The following is a 20,863-nucleotide window of genomic DNA, read 5'->3' on the forward strand; positions in this document are numbered from 1 at the left end:
ATCTATGATTGTGGTCCTGGATGTAAGGCCATCGTGACTGAGAACCTCAGGATGGAGAACTACTTTTTGTTTGTTTTGATTTTGGTTTTTAATTTTTTTTTTTCCACTGATAATTGCTTTTTTTCTTTGCATTGACTTTGTACTTGTTTCTCCAATCCCTGGAGATAAGGTAAAACTTTCTTTGCTTCTGTACCTTAAAGTTGAATAGTTATGAAAGATCATAGGCGGAACTATGCAAAAACGTACAATTCCCTGTTCAGTTAAAATGAAAGGAAACTGGAATAAAAGAAAGGAGAAGAGCTCTGATGTGTGAATGTATTCTTCAAATGTCTGATGTGGTATTTCTTCAAAATAAGATTTAAAAAATAGGTGATTAAATGTAATTTTCAATCAAGATACCATAATTCTTCTTGAAGATAGGAATTAACTAGAACCAGTAATGTTTCACATATATTAGTTGAATGATATAATTATTCAGAATGAATATATATGATAGCATAGATAGTCCTTTATGGCCTTCTAATAATTGAACACATTCAGGGAAGCATGCTGTTCACTTTGAATCATTCAATTCCCTGTTCATTTCTTTCTTTCTCTCTCTCTCTTCTTTCCCTTGACACGTATCCTATACTGTCTTCAACATGTTTTAATAAACCAGTGCAGCTTTCTCTGAGTTTCACAATTGACACAACTCTTTTATTCAGAAAATGCTCTCAAGTCAAACTACGCCCAGAGGCAAAATTCTAAAAAAAGGCAAATATGAATCAGAATATCTGTCATGCATCTAAATAGTTTAATACTTCATTAACTTCGAACATTTTAATCCTTTCCTTATATATAATATTTTTTGGGAAAAGGAGAGAAGCTAAATATTTGTAAAAACATGAAAATAATGACTAAAATAAATACCTAAAATATTTTCCATATAGTTGAAGTTTTATAATGAATAGTTGAAATGTTTGAAAGTTGTTTTCCATAAAAGAACAAATTATTCATTTGTGCATAATTCCAAAAACATGTTAATATTTTTACTTAACAGATCAAATTGTCCAGGGCTGTTTTCAAATATTCCATTTTATCAAGTATTCTCAGCCTTTGGGGTAGAATTTATGATATATAACAACTTGTTTGAGAAAAGAAAAAAATAAGAATCTGGAAGGAAATATGTTGGACAACTTTAACGTGAAATATTTTGTCAATATACCCAAATTTTGCAGTAATTTATCGACAGAAATAACATTAAAACTCAGTTCATGAGTATATTTCTTTTGGTATTAGCAGCTTAAAAGAAATTTAGTTTCTGAAAACATTTTACACTACCTTTTTCTATAATATATAAAGTGATTTTTTCACTTTCAGCAAGGCTTTATTTTAATCTGATGAAATATTAAAGAATTTCATTAATTCAAAAGAGATCTGTAAGAAACATCAGTGTTCATGTACATAAATTCCACATTTTACACAAGAAAATATAATTATTTATTAATAGAATCCCTCAGAGCTAGCTACTAGTAGAGTCAAAATCAGGTAGTTAGATGATTTATCTTTTAATTACATAAATGGAGGTGTCTGTGTGTGCATTATACATATATGGTGAATGAGTATTTCTAGTTCATGACATGCATTCCCTGGAATTTTTAAGTAACTACAGAGAAATTCTGCTCATGGTTTGTATTTAGAAAAAATATTATTTTACTTCATTATGGTTTTGTTAAATTCTATTCTTGATTTAGATTTAGGAAAATATGAGTGAATTTTGTTATGGTCTTGTAATAGAGCACACATAGATGGAAAGAAAATTATTATCAGTTCATTTATCTATCTTTCCAATTGGCGGCCTATTCTGGATTCCTCCAGCAGGAAAGAGTTAAGAATTTCATTGACCGTATTTTGTCATATAGAAATTCCAAACATGAAACTCACAGGCGCATGCACATCTACATGTGGCACCAGTTCACATAGTGAGTGTTAACTGCACTGAAATATTATAAGTATAGTCTGTATAATATACTATATAATATACTAAAGATACATGGGAAATACAAAACAGAAGTTAGAGTTGAAAATGTTTGAATATTGTTTATAGTATAATGTGTGGTTTTAGTTTCCCCTTTTTCCTTAACTTTCTCATCTATGATTTTATTTTTCTAAAATAATCATGTTTATCTAATGAAACTTTCAGAGTGAAAAAAATAAAATGCTTTTACAAATAAAAAATTATTAAAAGAAATCGTATTTCCAATCATATTTAAGTATCTATTTGTGAAAGCAAATTTAAAGTATAAGTTGGATCTTTGTATCTGCAGGTTCCACATCCACAATTCAACCAAGGATAAAAAATATTTAGTTTAATTATGTCTGAACTGAACATGTACAGATAATTGTTTTTTTTTTTTTTTTGTCATTCCATAAATTATAGAGCACAGTTATTTACATAGCATTTATATCATGTTAAGTAATCTAGAAATGTTATAAAGTAATGGGAGAATGTGTTTAGGCTTCATGCAAATACTACAGGGGCTGAGTTTCCACAGATTATGGTATTCATGGGATCCTAGAACTAATCACCCATAGATACTAAGGGGGATTGTATGCCTTTCAAAAAACAAAGCATAGTAATGACTACTGGTATGTTTTAAAGTTATTTTTCAAAATAGTAGAAAACAGGTAATAGTAATAGGGTTATTTACAGAATGTCTAGCTTCATTAGTGTTAATTTATCAATCTTCAGAAGTACAATGAATCAAAATGCAGTCTGTAAAACTAAAAAAATGTTTAATTAAAAAAGTATCAAAGTATAATAGTTCTGAAGGACTTTTCTTTTTAATCATTTCTATACTTCTTTACTGGCAAATAAATATTTCAAAATCGAAGTAAAAAGAACAATAAAAACCTCTTTCCTAAATGAAAACCACTAATCACATAACTATAATGTTCATTTGGTTAGGGACTACACAACTCCAGCTGCTTTTAAAATCAATTTGTAAAATCCCTTGAACGGAAAAATATTGAGTCTTGTGGGAACACATGGCAGGTTACATGTTTCTTTTCGTATCCTACATGTCAGCTAGCTTTATTCCAATAGACTTACTATTAACGAAGCGGCCTGAATTGAAAGCTGGCAAGAAAGTATGCATAATCAAAGAAAACCACAAAGAAATACTTAAAAATAAAATGAAAGAATGAAGAAGACAAAAACTAAATAAGAGAAATCCCTGAGAAGATTCAAGCACATAGCAGAATAATAACATAAAGGGCCTAAGAGGAGGGAAAATCATCCAATAAATTACAGAGAGATAATTATCATCATGTTCTGCCCTCAAATGCCTGCTAAACTGAGCTTCTTATTTTTCATGGTGTTCAATTTTTAAAAAAAATCTAATAGTAATTTTGGTCTAATTTCATTTGATTTGCTTCACAGAATAATCAAAGCATAATTAAATTTGAAAAAAAAAAAAAAGGCTATGACTGACTTTGTGCAAGTTATTTAGCCTCCCTGAGCCACATTTCCCTTAAATGTAAAAAGTGGTTTAAAAAATAAACAGTCCAATCAGAAGACTTGTTATTCGAATAGATGCATTTAACGTACTTCTTGAGCCTAGAGAGGGCAGGTGCTCTGATTTTGTTTGCTTGTTGGTTGGTTTTTGGTTTTGGGTCTTTCTGTTTCCAGCACCTAGACCAGAGCTTGCTGCATGTAGATGCTTGCTAAATTCCTATTCCTTCTCTGTATCTTTCTATATATATAAAGGTTTCCTGAGAAAAACATTGATTATGATTTTGAAGCACATTAAAATAAACATATTTTAGATTCAGACAAGAATTTGAATTCCAGCTGTATTATACCAACTCATATGACTAGCAACATCATTTTATTCATTCTCCTCATGTATTAGCTAGAAGTCTTAAAGGACCAAACAAAAGACCTTTACACTTCAGACTATTGCTGAAAATACAAAATATATTCACTGAAAGACTACCCTTTATTTTCTAGCTGAACAAGTCAGATTTTGCCATTTTTATTTTTGAGTCTGATTAGTGTGCTGATCTGTTTCCAAAGGGAAAGCATCCCCTTCCATCACCAGAAGAGTCACAGGAGGTGATTTGGCTAAAATAGGGCTAGTTCATAATTCAAACTGCACTGTAACTTCTCAGGATTTGTGAAACAGGCTATAGATTCAAAGTCAGGAAAAGCAAAGTTGTCGTTTGAGAAAAATCATAAAGCCACCCCCCCTTTCTCCATCAACTGTTTTAATTGCCATTTCTCTGCTCCCCACCATGAATTCTGTCTACAGTTATACTTGGGGTTGTTTTTGCACTTTTGGGCTTCATTCGATGGCATTTTTCCCTCTTCTCTTTCTCCTTGATTTGGATAGGAGGTTAGAAATTTCATTTCCAAGTTCTAGTTTATCCATTGCTTGTCACAAATTTTCAACAGTCTCTTTCACATATTCTTGCCAAAATGAACAGAAACATAGGGATTCGTTTTACTTGCCAATAATTAGATTAATCAAAACTGAACCTCTTAACCCTTTCATTCTCTTTTTCAGCAAGTGCGTCCTGCTAGGAACAAAGAAAGTAAAGTAGTCCTATGAGTAAAACCTATTTACAGAATTTGGGATGTGTATCTGGCTATTTGCAAGTGACTAAAATATGAATTTACAATAGGAATTCTCTTTCCTTATTAACTTAAAGCTTTTCTCTTTTCGCATATTTGATCCAAATGGAGAGCCACATAAATCTTCCCAATGTCCCTGACTCCTGACTTGAAAATGGACTGGGAAGGGTAGATGCTATACAATTCTGTAATCCATCCTCTATATCTAAAGAGGAAACAGAGAAAAATGTGATCAAGAGGAAGTGCAGTGGATAGTCTAATCTGAACACACTGTAGTCATCTTGTCTCTTATCTGCATAGCTTTTCAAAAAGAAGATAAAATAAAAGCCATAAAATAAGAATTAATGTGGTAAAAATATTATGTTACAGACATTCTCAGAGTAGGAAGGAAAATTAAAATAAATGAGTAAATATGCATGCATGTATGTGTGTGTGAAATGTCATTTTAGAAAATTTCAGAATAAACATTAGGAGAAACCTATAAACAAAATGTTTCCCTTCATCATCATGAGTGCTTTATGGCCAGAAATTGAAACACAATAGGATGTATTACTATTACCATGTTTTCTTTCCAATGGATTTCATTAGTATTACCTGTTTAAGGGCAAACTTCCTAAATTTGTGGACGAGATGAATATGTCTATTTGGTATGCTCTGAGTAAAAGGATACGATAGCACATGCCTTGCTAAGTTTCAGTTAGCTATGAGTTTACCATCTTGTGACCTCAAATCTGCAGAGAACATATTGATGTAGAAAACAAAATGGTCTTTCATAAGGGGCAAAGAGATTTCTTAGGAATAAAGGAAATTAAGATTAATGGGGCAATAATGGATAGTTTAGTGTGTAGCAAACAGTTCCCTGTGGGCATCATATATCTATTTTGTAGTTTATATATGGCTTTATTTTGAGAAAAAAATATTATTTATCATAGAATTGTTCACCACCCAAACTGTTATTGTCACCTATAGATCACTGGTAGCTTGTCATCATGTGTTTATTTTTATTTAAATAAATGAACCTAATACATATATGATTCTGATTTCTTCCTCTGATTTAGTTTTAAATCAAGAGAAATAAATGTGCACTAAAAGAAAATTCATACCAGATATATTACCTTTTAAAATTCTAATCTATTAGAGATTTAAAATGTTATTTAGAGAGAACATTTATAATTTTTGATATAATTATGAAAAAGAATCATTAAGAAGCTTGTTCCCACTCCAATATACAGGCACAGGCAATGACTTCTTGAATAGGACTCCTGTAGCTCAAGAAATAATACCAAGAATGGGATATCTGCCAAGACAGAGATGAAAATAGTTTTCTTCAGAGATGCACAATAGTGAGATGGTTAAAAGTGTGGAGACAAATGTCCTGGGTTCCCAGTCTGGACCCTCCACTCACATGGTAATTTCATAATTTCATGTCTTCGTGCTTCAGATCCTTCATCTGTAAAATTAGACTACTAATAGTGTCAAAGTCCTGGACATAAAATTATATAAGTTAACACATTGCATGATACTAAAATTAATACAGGCACATGCAATTACTAAGTAACTGTTAGTCAATATTACTTCTTCAAAAGGATTAATATGTTTAGACTGTGTTCAAATGGCATAGATTTTATGAAGTTCATAAAATCTATTTGGTTTTTTTTTTTTTTTTTTTTTTTTTTTTTATTTTGGTACTGGAGATTGAACACTGAACCACATCCCAGCCCTATTTTGTATTTTACTTAGAGACAGGGTCTCACTGAGTTGCTTAGCACTTTCTGTTGCAGAGGCTGTCTTTGAACTTGTGATCTTCCTGCCTCAGTTTCTGGAGCTGTTGGGATAACAGGCATCTGCCACCATGCCCAGCTGGTTTCAATTTTTAGTAAATTCACTCCTGTATCATATTTAACAATTTAACTATTTAAAAAATACAATCTAGAAAGAATTTATTCAAAAGGTAAATAAAGTCTGCATTTATTTGTTCTAGTTATTGTTATGTTTCCAGATAGATGTTTACTTTTTAACAAATAGATTTGAAAGTATTTATCATAGTGAATATTTTAAATTCTGACTTTTTGCAATTAATGAAGTAAAGCCTCTAACCAACTCATCTAGACATAAAAGGTTTGAACTTTCTGGAACTGGAATGGTAGTATTGGAAAGAGAAAAGTGGATGAAATAACATTTGACAGATTATTCGCTCCTGATACAGAAATGAATTGTACAAGGAGACTATTCACATACTACATAACATAGACACTATACAACGTAGTAAGTGTCAATGTGATAGCAAGAGTAATTTTCATTCAGATGAATCAGAATAACATTTGGTATGTTTTTTAGTTTATTTGATTTACTATCTCATGTCAGAAGACCTTATAGTTTATGTACATTAGCATGATCTTAAGACCCCAGAAGTAAAAGTTATGGGTAGGCAATTTGTTTTGTTAACATGATCCCTTCCTGAAATTTTTGTTTACAATTTGGTATTATTGGAATATTTAAATTTTGGGATTGCATCTCTATTTACAGATAATTAAAGTCTGTATATTTTAATACAAGAAAGATATTTGTATGCACATACTTTTAGCAAGTAAATTGTGCATTGGTTATTTCTGCACTGAAGATTGCTACAAATAAATTCTAAATATCTGTTACTGATCTGGCAGGATAGAAGAGACTGAAATACCACATTATAGTTTGCAGGAGAAGATAGGACAATTATTCATGATCAAGTAGGGATTTCCAGGGAATAATCTCACCTCAGTAGTACATAAAAGTACTTCATTCAAATATAGCACAATAAATAGCTAAAGCCTATTAAAATCTTAGAACCTGTTATTTCTATCCAGAAAATGGCAGGCCCATTGTAGAGAAAACTGGAAACTAAAAATAAGTAATCAAAGATTTCTTCCTAAAATGTGGCTTACTTATTGCATATGTTCAAAAAGTATTATGTGTTATGCATGTCTACCTGCCTCCAGTAACGTAGACACAATTCTAGATGTTGGCAGTACAACAGTGAATTGATTTCTCCATTGGATGAGGCAGGTAAGGGCCTTCCTGAATGAAACGTGTGTGATGAATCCTGTGCTGATGACTTTGGTAGTGATGTGGAAGGGAGCAAATACACTCACCAGATGTCAGGAAATGGACTCCAGAGTTAGGCAGATGTTAGAGACAGGCAAAAATCTCCTCCAAACATAGAGAGCATGATACACAGTGGTCCTTGGGTAAGTGAGGGGTTGGTGGTGGCAGCAACAGAAGTAATCAGTCAGAGAGGAGAAAGTAGGTTGATTTGAGAGATATGTGCCCTTTAAGAAATGACATATGAAAAAGAGCACAGACTGAAGGAAGAGTCCAGACTTCTGAGAAGGATGACAGAGATAAAATAATATCCATTGTTAGAGCAAGTCTGTGAGAGTCTGATGTAACTTAGGGGTAGTAAAGGTTGATACATGTTAACTAAACGAAGAGGTTCTGCCATAATGATCCTTCTTTCTGCACTGTCTATGTTACACCCAGACTCTGCATTCACTGTTGAATAATAAATACCTCTTATGTAAAGCATTTTCTACTGAGAAAAATTTAAGATTCACTGAGAAAAAAAATACTTCTAAAATTGTATGTCAGAGTACTCAAATACTATAGTTGTCTACAAACTTCAATTCTCATAAAGATTCTAATGTGAGTGTGTAGTCTAAAGCATATTAGGTAGTTGATGTGAGCCTCAATTTACTCTTCTGTAAAATGAAATTGTGTTTAATGATACTTAGTATCTCATTCAGATGCAACATCCTTTAGTAACATACACATTTTTGAGAAACCAATGAAAGTGGTCATCTTTTCTATTAGAGATCTTCCTAAGTTTTCATTCATATGTCAAACTGTTTTTCATTCTTACATTCAATTTGGACCAACAGATGTTTGATAGAATTCAAAAGAACAAGGACTGAACCATATGTGAATTTTAATATCACCTTCTTCTACAGCTCTTTCATTTGTGTTCAATGAGTTTTACTTCTAGTTATTATGGGGAAATTATGAAATATAGATTAATGGTTGCATTTTTATGCTTTTGATGTGTTGTTTAATGAGGTATGTGCTGTTTTATATCTTACATCAAAGAGACATCTGCTAGAAACCTTCTTATCATACACATCAAGTGATTTTTGCACTAATAAGTATAATCATCTGAATAATGGAATATGGTTTCTCTTTTACATACCAATGAACTTATGTTATAAATGTGTTTCCCATTTTGGAATAGGTTTTAATTTTGAGCTTTAAATGCCATTTATTATCAGACATGCTATTCCTGAATTAAACCTGTATGTAAATTAAAGAAACAATTAGAAGATACAAATATTTAGCATTCCACTAAATGAAATAATATAGTTCAGGAAGTTGCCATAATGATGAGACCTCCTTCACTAATATCATTTTTTGGGAAGCCATCAATCACTTTGGAAATAGAATATGCATTTCCAGTCACTGAAAGTCATTAGTTTGTTGAAAATAGTCATCTTATTCTAAATGAAGCATCAATTCAAGTTAAACAATAGCATACACACAACCACTATTAGGTTGCCAGATTTCATGAAGTTTGCTTCCTCTGCCACCAGCACAGAAACCTTCATCTTAGGCATGCATGATTTAAAATCAGATGTTCACTTCAATCAATCATGGTTTAAACTCAAAGTTTCATTTCAGTAAAACTCTATGGTAGACATGGACATTTTTTGCAGCTGTAAAATTAATGAATCATAAATGGAGCATTCAGTATTGCATTCTAAGCTCTTTTGACAGACAAAAGATAGATTTTTGTAAGTGTAAAACCACACACAAACAAAAGCAAAATAGAAAATGTAAAAACACTGCTATAATATCTAGTATTTTTATGTTTTTTGCAGGCAAACACAAATATTTTACATAAACTAATCATAAATAGATCAGGATGATGGTGTGCAAATTCATGACATTCTTTAGTACATGATGGGGATGTAGTAGTTAAAATTTTATTAGAAAATATGAAGGTTGGAGTACTAAATATTAAATTATTTCTCAAGATGAATGAATGAGCTTTCACTAACATGGCAATTATTGCACCATCCCTTTCATTCCCAAATATAAAACAAATCCAACTCACAGTATTTAGTGAGCCTTTCATGTAAAAGTGACCATAAATAATTATTTCAATTTTGTAAGTGAAATGAAGATTCTGTTTAAAAAAAAAAATTACAAAAGCATGTCTTTGAAAATAGTTTGTTTACACATCTTTTAGAAACATTCATTAGTGTTTTTAGAACTAGTCTACGTGCTAAATTAATGAAAGTATCAGACTGAAGAGGAGAAGGTCTTCCAGAAAATGAACATAAAATCAATAACAGAGGTGGTATTAAAAACAAAACAAAACACGATAATGATGCCTCCGGGGACCTAGGTTCCAGTTTCATTTCTTCCTTTAACTTGCTTTATGACCTTGGTCAAATCATAGCCTCTTTGGGCCTCATTTTCTTTTTATCTAAAGAGAAAGAAATGGGAGAAGGGATGCTAAGGTCACTTTACAATAACAAAGATTTCATTTTTCAGTAATGCTTTTCATTGTTAATTTGTTGGTACAGCAATTTTAAAGATGCACCTTCAAAACCATTATAGTAATGTGCCAATCTATTGCTTTCCTATGTATTTAAAATTTTACAAAATCTGCTGTATTCCAGTCATGCTTCCAGATAAAACACCATATTGTAAATAATGTGCTGGTTTTAATTTCAATCAAACATAATCCAACCATTAATCCAAAAGTAATCTTCATTTATGAAACAGTTCTATCAATTGCCTATAGCATGTTGCATTATTTTAACATTGTTGATCATTTTCCGCATCTGAGCATCTCAGATAAATTACCAATGTCTGTTGACATTTGAATTAAAATTTCTCTGTGTTTCACTCCTACATTCTTTTGGAAAAGGCTTTGAAAATCCAGGGGATAACAGTTTAATCTTACTTCTGTTTGACCTTGGTTACCTCAGCTCAGAAGAATATACAGCATGTCATCGATCTCAATTCCTAAATTCTATGCCCTTTATCTCATTTCTTACGTAATAAATTGCTTTTTATACTTATAGGTCTGAAAAATGACTTGTGAAGAAGAGAAAGATTGGGTTTTAAGACTTAGGACAGGGGCAAAAATCTACTTTTAAGCACAAAGTAAAGTTCTTCCTAAATGTAAGGGGAAAAGTTGAGAATGTCATATATTGAAGATGCTTTTCCTAAAGTAAAATGTAGAAAGACTGTAAAGTAAAATTAATTTTTTTCCTCTTGAGAAATGGAGACTTAAATTGAAATCAGTCACTGAGTTAGATAAGAGGTAGCATCAGTGTTTTGCCGCAATAAAGATGATTCTTCAAATGTGCGCATATGCCTGTGAGTGTGTGCCTGTGTATGCTTCTATTTTAAAAGGAGTTTCAATTTTATGTTGAATAAAACACTAATTTAAAAAATCTTCTATAATCTTATGCTTCCTATGAAAGATTCTTGTCAAAAATAGTGAGACCTCATCCAGAATAGGCATCCAGTTCTAATTACAGGAAATATTACATAGGCTAAAGGGACAACTTTTAAAAATTGTTACAGGAATACAATCAGAACACTTAATCTGGGAAACTATTGAAAAAAGAACTCAATTCATCAACTGAAAAATTGCAAGGAGGAAAATGCAACCCACAGACTAAGACAAAATGAGAGGACACCAACCAAATGCAATGTGTGAAAATTTTCGATCCTTACTCAAATATACTATAAATTAAAAAAAATATATCAATTAATGAAAACTGAACATTCACTGGATACATAATAACACCAAAGAACCATTGTCATTGTCTTGGGACAAATATCTGCAATCCTGATCTAATACACGACTAGTTCTCTATCTCATAGTACATTGCTTAATAGGGTATGAACAATACAAACTTGTGCTAAATTTGTTGAGTTTTCTTTCCATTCATTGATATTTTAACACATGGAACAGAAGTAAACTTTTCTAAGCTATCAATTTCAAGTACATAATATTTTTAAAAATCACATGCAGTCTAAGAGTCATGACAAAGAGTTTCAAAACACATTAATTTATTCAAATTCATATGCTACATCACAATAATTTAATTTTCCTCTCAGACTTTGTACTTTATGGTGAAGGTCAAAGGTTTAAATTTATATGCTCATCTCTCTTTTTGGATTCCAACTTAGTCCTAATTGAAATTTGACATATATGCCTATTAGTTGAAATTATTCCTTTTCCATGCTTCATTAACAATGCACTTTACTATACTACAACGATAATGCTCATAATAAAAGTCTCCTATGCAATGTGGATTACATTGAAACATGATTGATTATCTCAAATGTAACATGGAATTCATATTATAAAATTTCATATGCTGAAATTGAGTCTGTGACTAGAATTTCAATGCATACTGAAAGAAGCAAAATCAGATTTCATTACATGAAAATGACCAAAATTTGGAAAACAATTATCTTTTTCTTGACTCTGCACCAATTAGGGATAGCTCCAGGCCTATAGTGCAATCACTTTATTTTTAAGAATTATTATTATACATTTAAATAGTTGTTGTATGTAAGGTTTTTGTACAATGCCTGTTTCCATGCTATTATAGTGATTTCATATTGAGTCCAAAGGTTGTATTTTCCAAAGATATGACTATTTACTAAGTCTAATTCTGCAAAGTACACTTAATAGAACAACTCTAATATAAATACCTACTGATTTTCTCTCTAGCATCATTTTCCTTTTTCTTCTGCCAAAGGTATCCTGGCTTTTCTTTGGTGAAGTGTTGCCTTTTCTCTGTGTTGTAGAAGCCTGAAGTTCCCAAGGGTCTTAAGCTAATCAGCAAAGGACCTGATCACAAAGGTTAGTTTCAAGACAAACTTGAAGGGTACATTTGCTGAGACTTTGTAGGAAAGAAGTTTCTTGTTTTTCTGGGAAAGAAGAAACAAAAGAGAAAATATTAAGCACTGAGTAGTGAAGGAGTTTTTCTACCTAGGGATGAATCAGTGTGGGAGGGGGCAAAATTGAAAGATCCTTAAAAAACCAGTTGTACAATCTTGACCAAATATTCCTGAAACATTTCCTACCCATCTAGATTATTTTTTCCATATACAAGAACAATGTAATTTTCTTTGAGGACAATGTAATTCTTTGAGGATCAGATTTTTAAAAATTTTGTTTTGTTTTGCTTTACAAGAGCTTTAACAAATCAATTCTATTGTGGATTGTGAATTGAAATGTGTAAGAATGAGTTCCTGTAGAAAGCGTCAGGAATGTACATTTTTACAGGCACAATTAGATGATTATGATGTAGATGGTCACCCGCCAGAAATGCTCTTTTCTCTTCTTCTACTACAATTAGAATGGCCATTATCAATAACACAAACAATAATAGATGTTGGCATGGATGTGGAGAAAACGGCACACTTGTATATTGCTGGTGGAGTTGCAAATTCGTGCAGTCACTCTGGAAAGCAGTATGGAGATTCCTCAGAAAACTTGGAAAGGAACCACCATTTGACCCAGCTATCCCACTCCTCAGTTTATACCCAAAGGACTTAAAATTAGCATACGACAGTAATGCAGCCACATCAATGTTTATAGCAGCTCAATTCACAATAGCTGCATTGTGGAACCAACTTAGATGCCCTTCAACAGATGAATGGATAAAGAAACCGTGGTATATATATACAATGGAATATTATTCAGCCATCAGGAAAAATAATATTATGGCATTTGCAGATAAATGGTTGGAATTGGAAAATATTATTAAATAAGTGAATAAGTCAATCCCCAAAAACCAATGTTTTACCTGATAAGAGGATGATGATATTTAATGGGGATAGGGGAGTGAGAGTGAGAGAATAGAGGAACTTTAGATTATGTAGAGGGAAATGCGAGGTAGGAGAAGGAGTATGAAAAATGGTGGAATAAGACAGACATCATTACCCTATGTACATATATGATTACACAAATGGTATGAATCTACATTGTGCACAAACATAGAAACAAAATATTGTACCCCATTTGTGCACAATGAATCAAAATTCAGTCTGTAAAAATAAAAAAAATAGAAATATTAGCCATGCTACAATGTAAGAATTTCAGTCAGTCACTTATAGAAAACTACTACATGATTTAATCTTTTCTGAAAGCTTTTCAAATAAATTAAATATGCAACATCTCTATGTCAATTCTCAACAAACATTAAAACAGATAAAATAGCAAAATTGAAAAAAAATTTACCCAGGAGCTTTCACAATAATACAGCTCATAAACCACTCCTGAAACCTGAGATTGCCATTTCAATGACATTGGGATGGGGTTCATGTAGCACATTCTGAGTTCTAGAAGTATGTTCCTATGGTAAAGAACTGCTGCTCCAAAGCACAAGGCTTTGGAAAGTTTCCTTTCTTTCTTTCTTTCTTTCTTTCTTTCTTTCTTTCTTTCTTTCTTTCTTTCTTTCTTTCTTTCTTTCTTTCTTTTTTTTCTTTTTTTCCTTTTCTTTTCTTCTCACTGGGGATGGAGCCCAAGGATGCTTCATACTGAGGGACACCCCCAGGCCTTTTTATTTATTACTTTTTAATTTTGAGAAACAGTTTTGTTAAGTTGCTAAAACTGGACTTGAACTTGCGATTTCAGAATAACTAGGATTACAGGTGTGTGCCACATTGCTCTGCAAAACTTCTCAAACTTTAATGTACAGACAGATCATGTAGAGATCTTTCAACAATGCAGATTCTGCAGTAGGTCTGGGTTGGAACCTGGGATTCTGAATTTCTAACAAACTTCCAGGTGATATCTAGGTTATTTGTTCACAAAGCTCACTATAAATAGTAGCAAAGAAGGTTATCTTTAATAGTGATGGATTTCAAAGATATAAATAAGAGAAGAATAACACTAAAACTATTTGTTGTATTGAGGCTGAAGTTAAGAGCAACAATTCAGTTAAAAGTTCTAGGAAAAGTCCAGCCTAGCCTTAGGACTTAAATATGAATTAAGGTAAAAGAACCCACATATCACTAGGAAAAATAAAAGGTAAATATAGTAAATAAGAGAAAGCAAGGATGTTAATTTTAAAATTAGTAAATTTGCAACAAAAACAAATTCATATTTAAATTTATATTACAAAGCATATACAATGGAATCTGAACACTTTAATAGCTTTTTTTCTGTATCATTAATTTTGAAAGACAGGAAAGTCCATTTAAATGTTATGCATTTAAGAGAGAAACTTGGTATTAAAGAAATTAACAATTAACAGTTGGAAAATATTGACTTGGTAGCAGGAAGTCTGTTATCCTTGCTGTTACCCTGAACATTTCAATTTCAGAAAGTTGCATGACTTTCGAATCTCCTCCATGTAAGACATTATGCTTGACATAAGGATTTATTTCTGGTATTCCATCAGTTTCTAATTAATAGCACCACTGTGTGCTACATGATGTGAGAACTGAAAATCTCTAAACAGTACCACAGGAACACCACATTGCACTTCTACTTGAGAAAACACCTGATCAGTTACCCAGCTGTTTCCTCCAGATGTTGTCAGCAAACTCAAAGGTCATTGTTCCACTAAAACTGAGATTACTTTGACTTAAAGTACCTTACTTACTATAGAAAAGTATAATATTAAAATCAAGTTTAAAGAACCACAAGTATATACAATAAAAATTTTTAGAACTTATCAGATGTGTTTTTGAAAGTTCTTTCTCTCCATTTTTATGAACCTAAGTACAAAAATATGTAGTTTGTATATTTTCTGTTTTTAAAGAAAAGATACTTTCTTCCCTTTGAATAAACTTGCATGAAGAAAAGGAAAGTGTCATTATTTGTACAGACTAATGACAATTCAGTTTAAGATGAAAAACTTGACAGATGGTGATTGCTACTGAAATGGAGAATAAAATACAATACCAATAGAATCTCTTTCTAAGGCTGATCTGGAAGCAGCATATTAAAACACATCCAAAAGGAGAGAGTTTATATCTCTGTATGTGTTTTACTTTATAGTGTTTTTATAAAAGAGAATAATTTTACTGGATTTCATGAAAGAGTGTTATAACAGGATTATATTAGAATCATAGGCATTAACATTTGTTATTTATAAAGGGTGCTATGAAATTTAATTTCTGTTATATTTTTATAATAAAATCAGAATGCAAGCACCAGTCCTGCAATAACTTTGCACTTAAATAGCAAACTAAATATTCTCATGATGTTATAATTTTCTCTTGTAGATTCAAGATTATGCAATGACCTTTACGCCTGGGCTATTGCTATCTTTTTTATCCTTGGGAGTATTACTTGTTTTAAATAGTTACATATTTCATCTATATGCTTATCAACTTAAAATCTCAGGAAAGACTACAACAATAGCATTTACATGAGTATATATCAAGTTCCAAAATCTATGTGGCATTAGGTTCATACTATCCTGGGAACTGTGGCTGTCCATGTAATATCAATAATATGGCACATTTAAATACCAATAGTCATTGTTATGATCTATATTCTTAATGCCAAAACATATCTTGGTCTATGAATAAATGTTCCTCATCTTCAACAATTATCCTATGGATTAAATTATTCATACTTCTTCCGTTGAAAGGAGAAAAAGACTATTGAAATAAAAAGTGGGGTTTGGAATATAGTAATTTTATAACCAAAGTAAAATTACTAAGTCAGTAAGTAAAGGTGAAATGGAGGTATTTTAATGCCAGCTTGAGAATAACAGTAATAGCAAAAGTAGGAGAAGTGGTCCAAAAACACATGTATTAAGGATTTGCTCTGTGCCAGGAATCAGGCTAAGTGCTACCTATGTTATACATCTTTCCCAGTCCTCTGAATTAGATAATTATATCATTCCCCTTCTACATATGAGGGAACTGAGGCTTGATGAAAGTCTAAGTAATTTGCCAATTTTCAGATCATCTTCAAGTGGTACACCCAGGACTCAAACCTAGATCTCATGCCAAAGCCTATTATCTTAGCTAAGCCGCACTTGGCAGACAGAAAGTTGGAGAGGTAAAAACACAAGTAAATATATTCAAACAAATAAAATTTTTCTGCAATAATTTTCCAGGCAAAGAAATTGTTCTAAGATAGAAAGCGTGGCTAAAAATCATGTTCGCTGAGATCTAGGCAACAATAAGTCTAAGAAAGAGCATTTTTTATGGACTAAGGAAATGGGCAGACACTACACAGAAGATCTACAAGCAATCAACAGATATATGAAAAAAATGTTCAACATCTCTAATAATGAGAGAAATGCAAGTCAAAACCACCCTAAGACTCCATCTCACCCCAATTAGAGTACAAGAAACAATAGGTGTTGTCGAAGATGTGGTGGAAAAGGTACACTCATACGTTGCTGGTGGGGTTGCAAATCAGTGCAGCCACTCTGGAAAGCAGTGTGGAGATTCCTTAGAAAACTTTAAATGGAACCACCATTTGACCCAGCTATCCCACTCCTTGGCCTATACCCACAGGTATACTACAGTGATGTAGCCACATCAGTGTTCATAGCTGCTCAACTCACAATAGCTAGATTGTAAAACCAACTTAGATGTTCTTCAATTGATGAATGGATAAAGAAACTGTGGTATATATACACAATGGAATATTGTTCAGCCACAAAGAAGAATAAATTCATGACATTTGCAGGTAAATGGATGCAGCTGGAGAATATCATACTAAGTGAGATAAGCCAATCCCCCAAAACCAAAGTCCAAATGATCTTTCTGATAAGCAGATGATGATACATAATGGGGTGGGAGGGAGGCAAGAATGGAGGAAGGATGTATTGTATAGAGGAAAAAGAGGCATGGGGAGCGGGTGGAGGGAAGAAAAAAACAACAGAATGAGACAAACATCATTACCCTATGTACATGTATGATTGCACAAATGGTGCGACTCTACCTCCTGTACTACCAGAGAAACAACAGTTGTACCCCATTTGTGTACAATGAATCAAAATACATAAACAAATAAATAAATAAAAAGAAAGAGCTTTTTGTTACTACAGCATGTAGGTCATATCACCTTACTCTGTACCAAACAGAGGAAATTATAAATATTTTCAATTATTTTAAATTTAAATCACACTGCAACATGAAGAATAAAATATCTCTGGAAATAAAAGAGAAAACCTCGAGTTAAATAGTTTCTTATGTAGTAAGACTATAGTAGAAAGTTCTAGAAACAATAGAAAACAGTGGGAACAGCATTTTTCTCTTTTGCAAAAATAAAAACAATTATACCCAGGAAGGATGAGGGACTGGAATCAGCTTCCCAACATGTAGCCCAGAACTGGGACCCTCGTCACCCTCTCATCAATGAGCACAAAGAAAACAGCATCCACAGACATAGGAAGAGCGACAGAACTGGGAAGGGATTTTTGCATATGTGAGATCAGAAGGAGTATAATGAAAATTTATTATGGAGTGAGAGCTGAGTTACTGTGCAAAACTTACCTTTGAATTCTGATTGTCTGTGAATGAGAAAATGATGGAACCACAAAAGGGGAGGGAAAACAAATAAATTAAAAATAAAAAAAGAAAGGGGGTTAAAAAAAAAAAAAAGACTTCTTCCAAGTCCCACAAGAGATGAACTCTCAAATTTCATCCACACAAGGTGTGCAGAGACTGAGAATTAAAAACAAAAAACAAAAAAACAAAACAAAACAAAACAAAAAAAAAAAACTTAAAGATGGGAGAATTTATGCCAAGGATATAGAAATGATGTAAAGCCACAGTATACAATCTTCAGAGACATACAGTAGATAAAAGGGCCTACAAGATAAATTCCAGACATCATCAAACAGATAAGGAATCAAGGAAAAGAGAATCAAATATAGATGAATATAATAGTGAAAAATTTGAAGGTCAAAAATATAAAACTATCATCTTTAAAATACTATTTTTGAAAACTATGGAAATAAACAGTAATTTGGAAAAAATGTCAAGAATGAGTTAAAGGTTTAGACACCAGAACATAGACACAATTTTGATGTTAAATGAAAGGTTAATAAACAGAGTTTTAAAAGAACAGAAAACAGGTTCCGTGGTGTTAAGTTGAAAGACAAGTCTGTCAGGTTGAGAAAGAAGCAGAGAGAGAAAACACAAGCCTTGTCACTTGAAGAGACTGTGTGTTCACTGTGAAAATACTGTAAAGTGATATACCAGTGTGGAAATAAATGGAGACCAACCAAATGAGAACACAGGCGATTTATCAGAGCTTGTTATTGTAACAGAGTCGGTCACCATCAATTGTATTTTGGCAGAGATGCAGACAGGCACAGGAAATACAGGGGGGAGGGAGGCTTCAGGATGACCTCATTGGAGCTGTTGGCAAGGAGAAGCTAGAGGCAGGCTCACTGCAAGTGAGGCATCTTATGTGATTGATTAGGAGCACATCTTTGATTTTCCTACATGGTCCAAAGTTGAAAGTAGGAACAAAAATTAGGGAAGCTGTCAGTTAGTAATCAAAGCCTGACCATTTGGGGACAATTTTCATAGGGGTTATTATTTGGCTTTGTAGATTAATGGGGGAGATAGCAGTCTGATTTCCTACAAGTCTGACATGGAGTAGGTTGGCTTCCTTGCCTGGTTACTGTTCATAAGGGATGGATTTTCTGGACAGGAAGTCGTGAATTCTGTTCTTATATTTGGTGTAGCCAAGGTTCATTTGCACAGTGTCTCTCATTGGACCAGTTTTGCAGTAGGAACTGTAAGTCTCTTTAATTTAACAAAGAAATTAATGCTGAAATATCAGATCAATTACATATCTAAGCTGCCAATTATAGATGCTCAATATATATTACAGCATAGGAAAAATTCTGCAATTCAAAATTTTTCAACTTTTCTTGCAAAAGAGCTCTTATTTGAGAACTCATCTCTTATTTCATATTCTCCTATAAGAAATAAGCCAGCAGCTCCTGTCCAGGTACCAGTTAAGTAATGGGATAATTAGTGTGAACCACCCAAATTTTATGAGAAAATACTTACAAATTAACACTTTATAAAATAGTTACTTATGAAATAGTTATGTATGTCACTTGTGTGTAGCAAAGCCTAAAAGACCTCTGATTGCTTTCTAGCAGCTCTGATAGTCTCCCCGGCACACAAATCCACCAGGAATATCTGTGGGGATAAATCCCATGTGAGGGAATAAATACCCCCTCACTTTCAACACCTGTTTACAATACCAAACATGAAGGTGAGTATCAAGGCCCTTGAACTTTCTGACTCAATCAAAATTAAAGATAATTTCCCCAATTCTTTCACAAAGCATAGATGGTATGAAATGGAAATTCATCTATTACCCAGGATTAGAAACTTCTAATTCCATCCCTTAATTTCAACCTTTAGTTTAGAATTCTAATTGCTTAACAGAACACAGCTGCCAACTTCCCCAGTAAGTGCCTTTATGAACACATTTGGCTGCTTGTCTTTTAGAACATCCTTAATCCCAGCAGGAATGCTTTCAAATCTATTCCCAAGGCAGTTGCCCTTTATCTCTCTTCTCTTGACTGCTACTGTCCCTAGTCCCCAGTCCTTCTGCCTCTTCAGCTTATCACAGAAACTGAAGGCACATGCAGCATGCCCAGGCTCTAAATCCTAGCTGGAGTTCCCTTGCCACTGAGCACACCAGTATCCACCAAACAACCTGTCTTGCATTCGAAGTGTGGAGGGATTGTAATGAAATAAATCAGTAAAGTTCCATGGACAAGCAAATGTAAACGTAACTCAATATATGAGCTGCCTGGAAGAAAGAGCTGTGAAGTCACCTAAGCATAACTGTTCAATAAAATTGACTCAGAGTTCCACCTTAATATAGTAGTGATCTAGATGATTAAATTACTGTGTGATGTGTCTTAGATCTTGTGTCTTTTTGAGTGTCCAGTGGGGAGGATTTGGAAGAAAATGGTCCAACTTTTGGAGTATTTTTGTCTGCATTTTTGTTTTGCAGCCTTCAATGAGTTAAGTTTTATCAAATACAGCCTATTAGGAAGGAAAGACAAAATAAATATTCTGCCTATGGCAAATAACTCAGTGCCATACCTAATCCATCAGGCACCCTGTTAAATTGCTAATGCCCAAATTTCAAATTCGTATTAAACTGATAGAATGGAATGTCTATGACAAAGTAGCCAGGGGAATGTGGACACTTTATCCTACTTGACA

The sequence above is a fragment of the Sciurus vulgaris genome, assembly GCF_902686455.1.
Source record: "Sciurus vulgaris genome assembly, chromosome: 3".
Classification (NCBI taxonomy): Eukaryota; Metazoa; Chordata; class Mammalia; order Rodentia; family Sciuridae; genus Sciurus; species Sciurus vulgaris.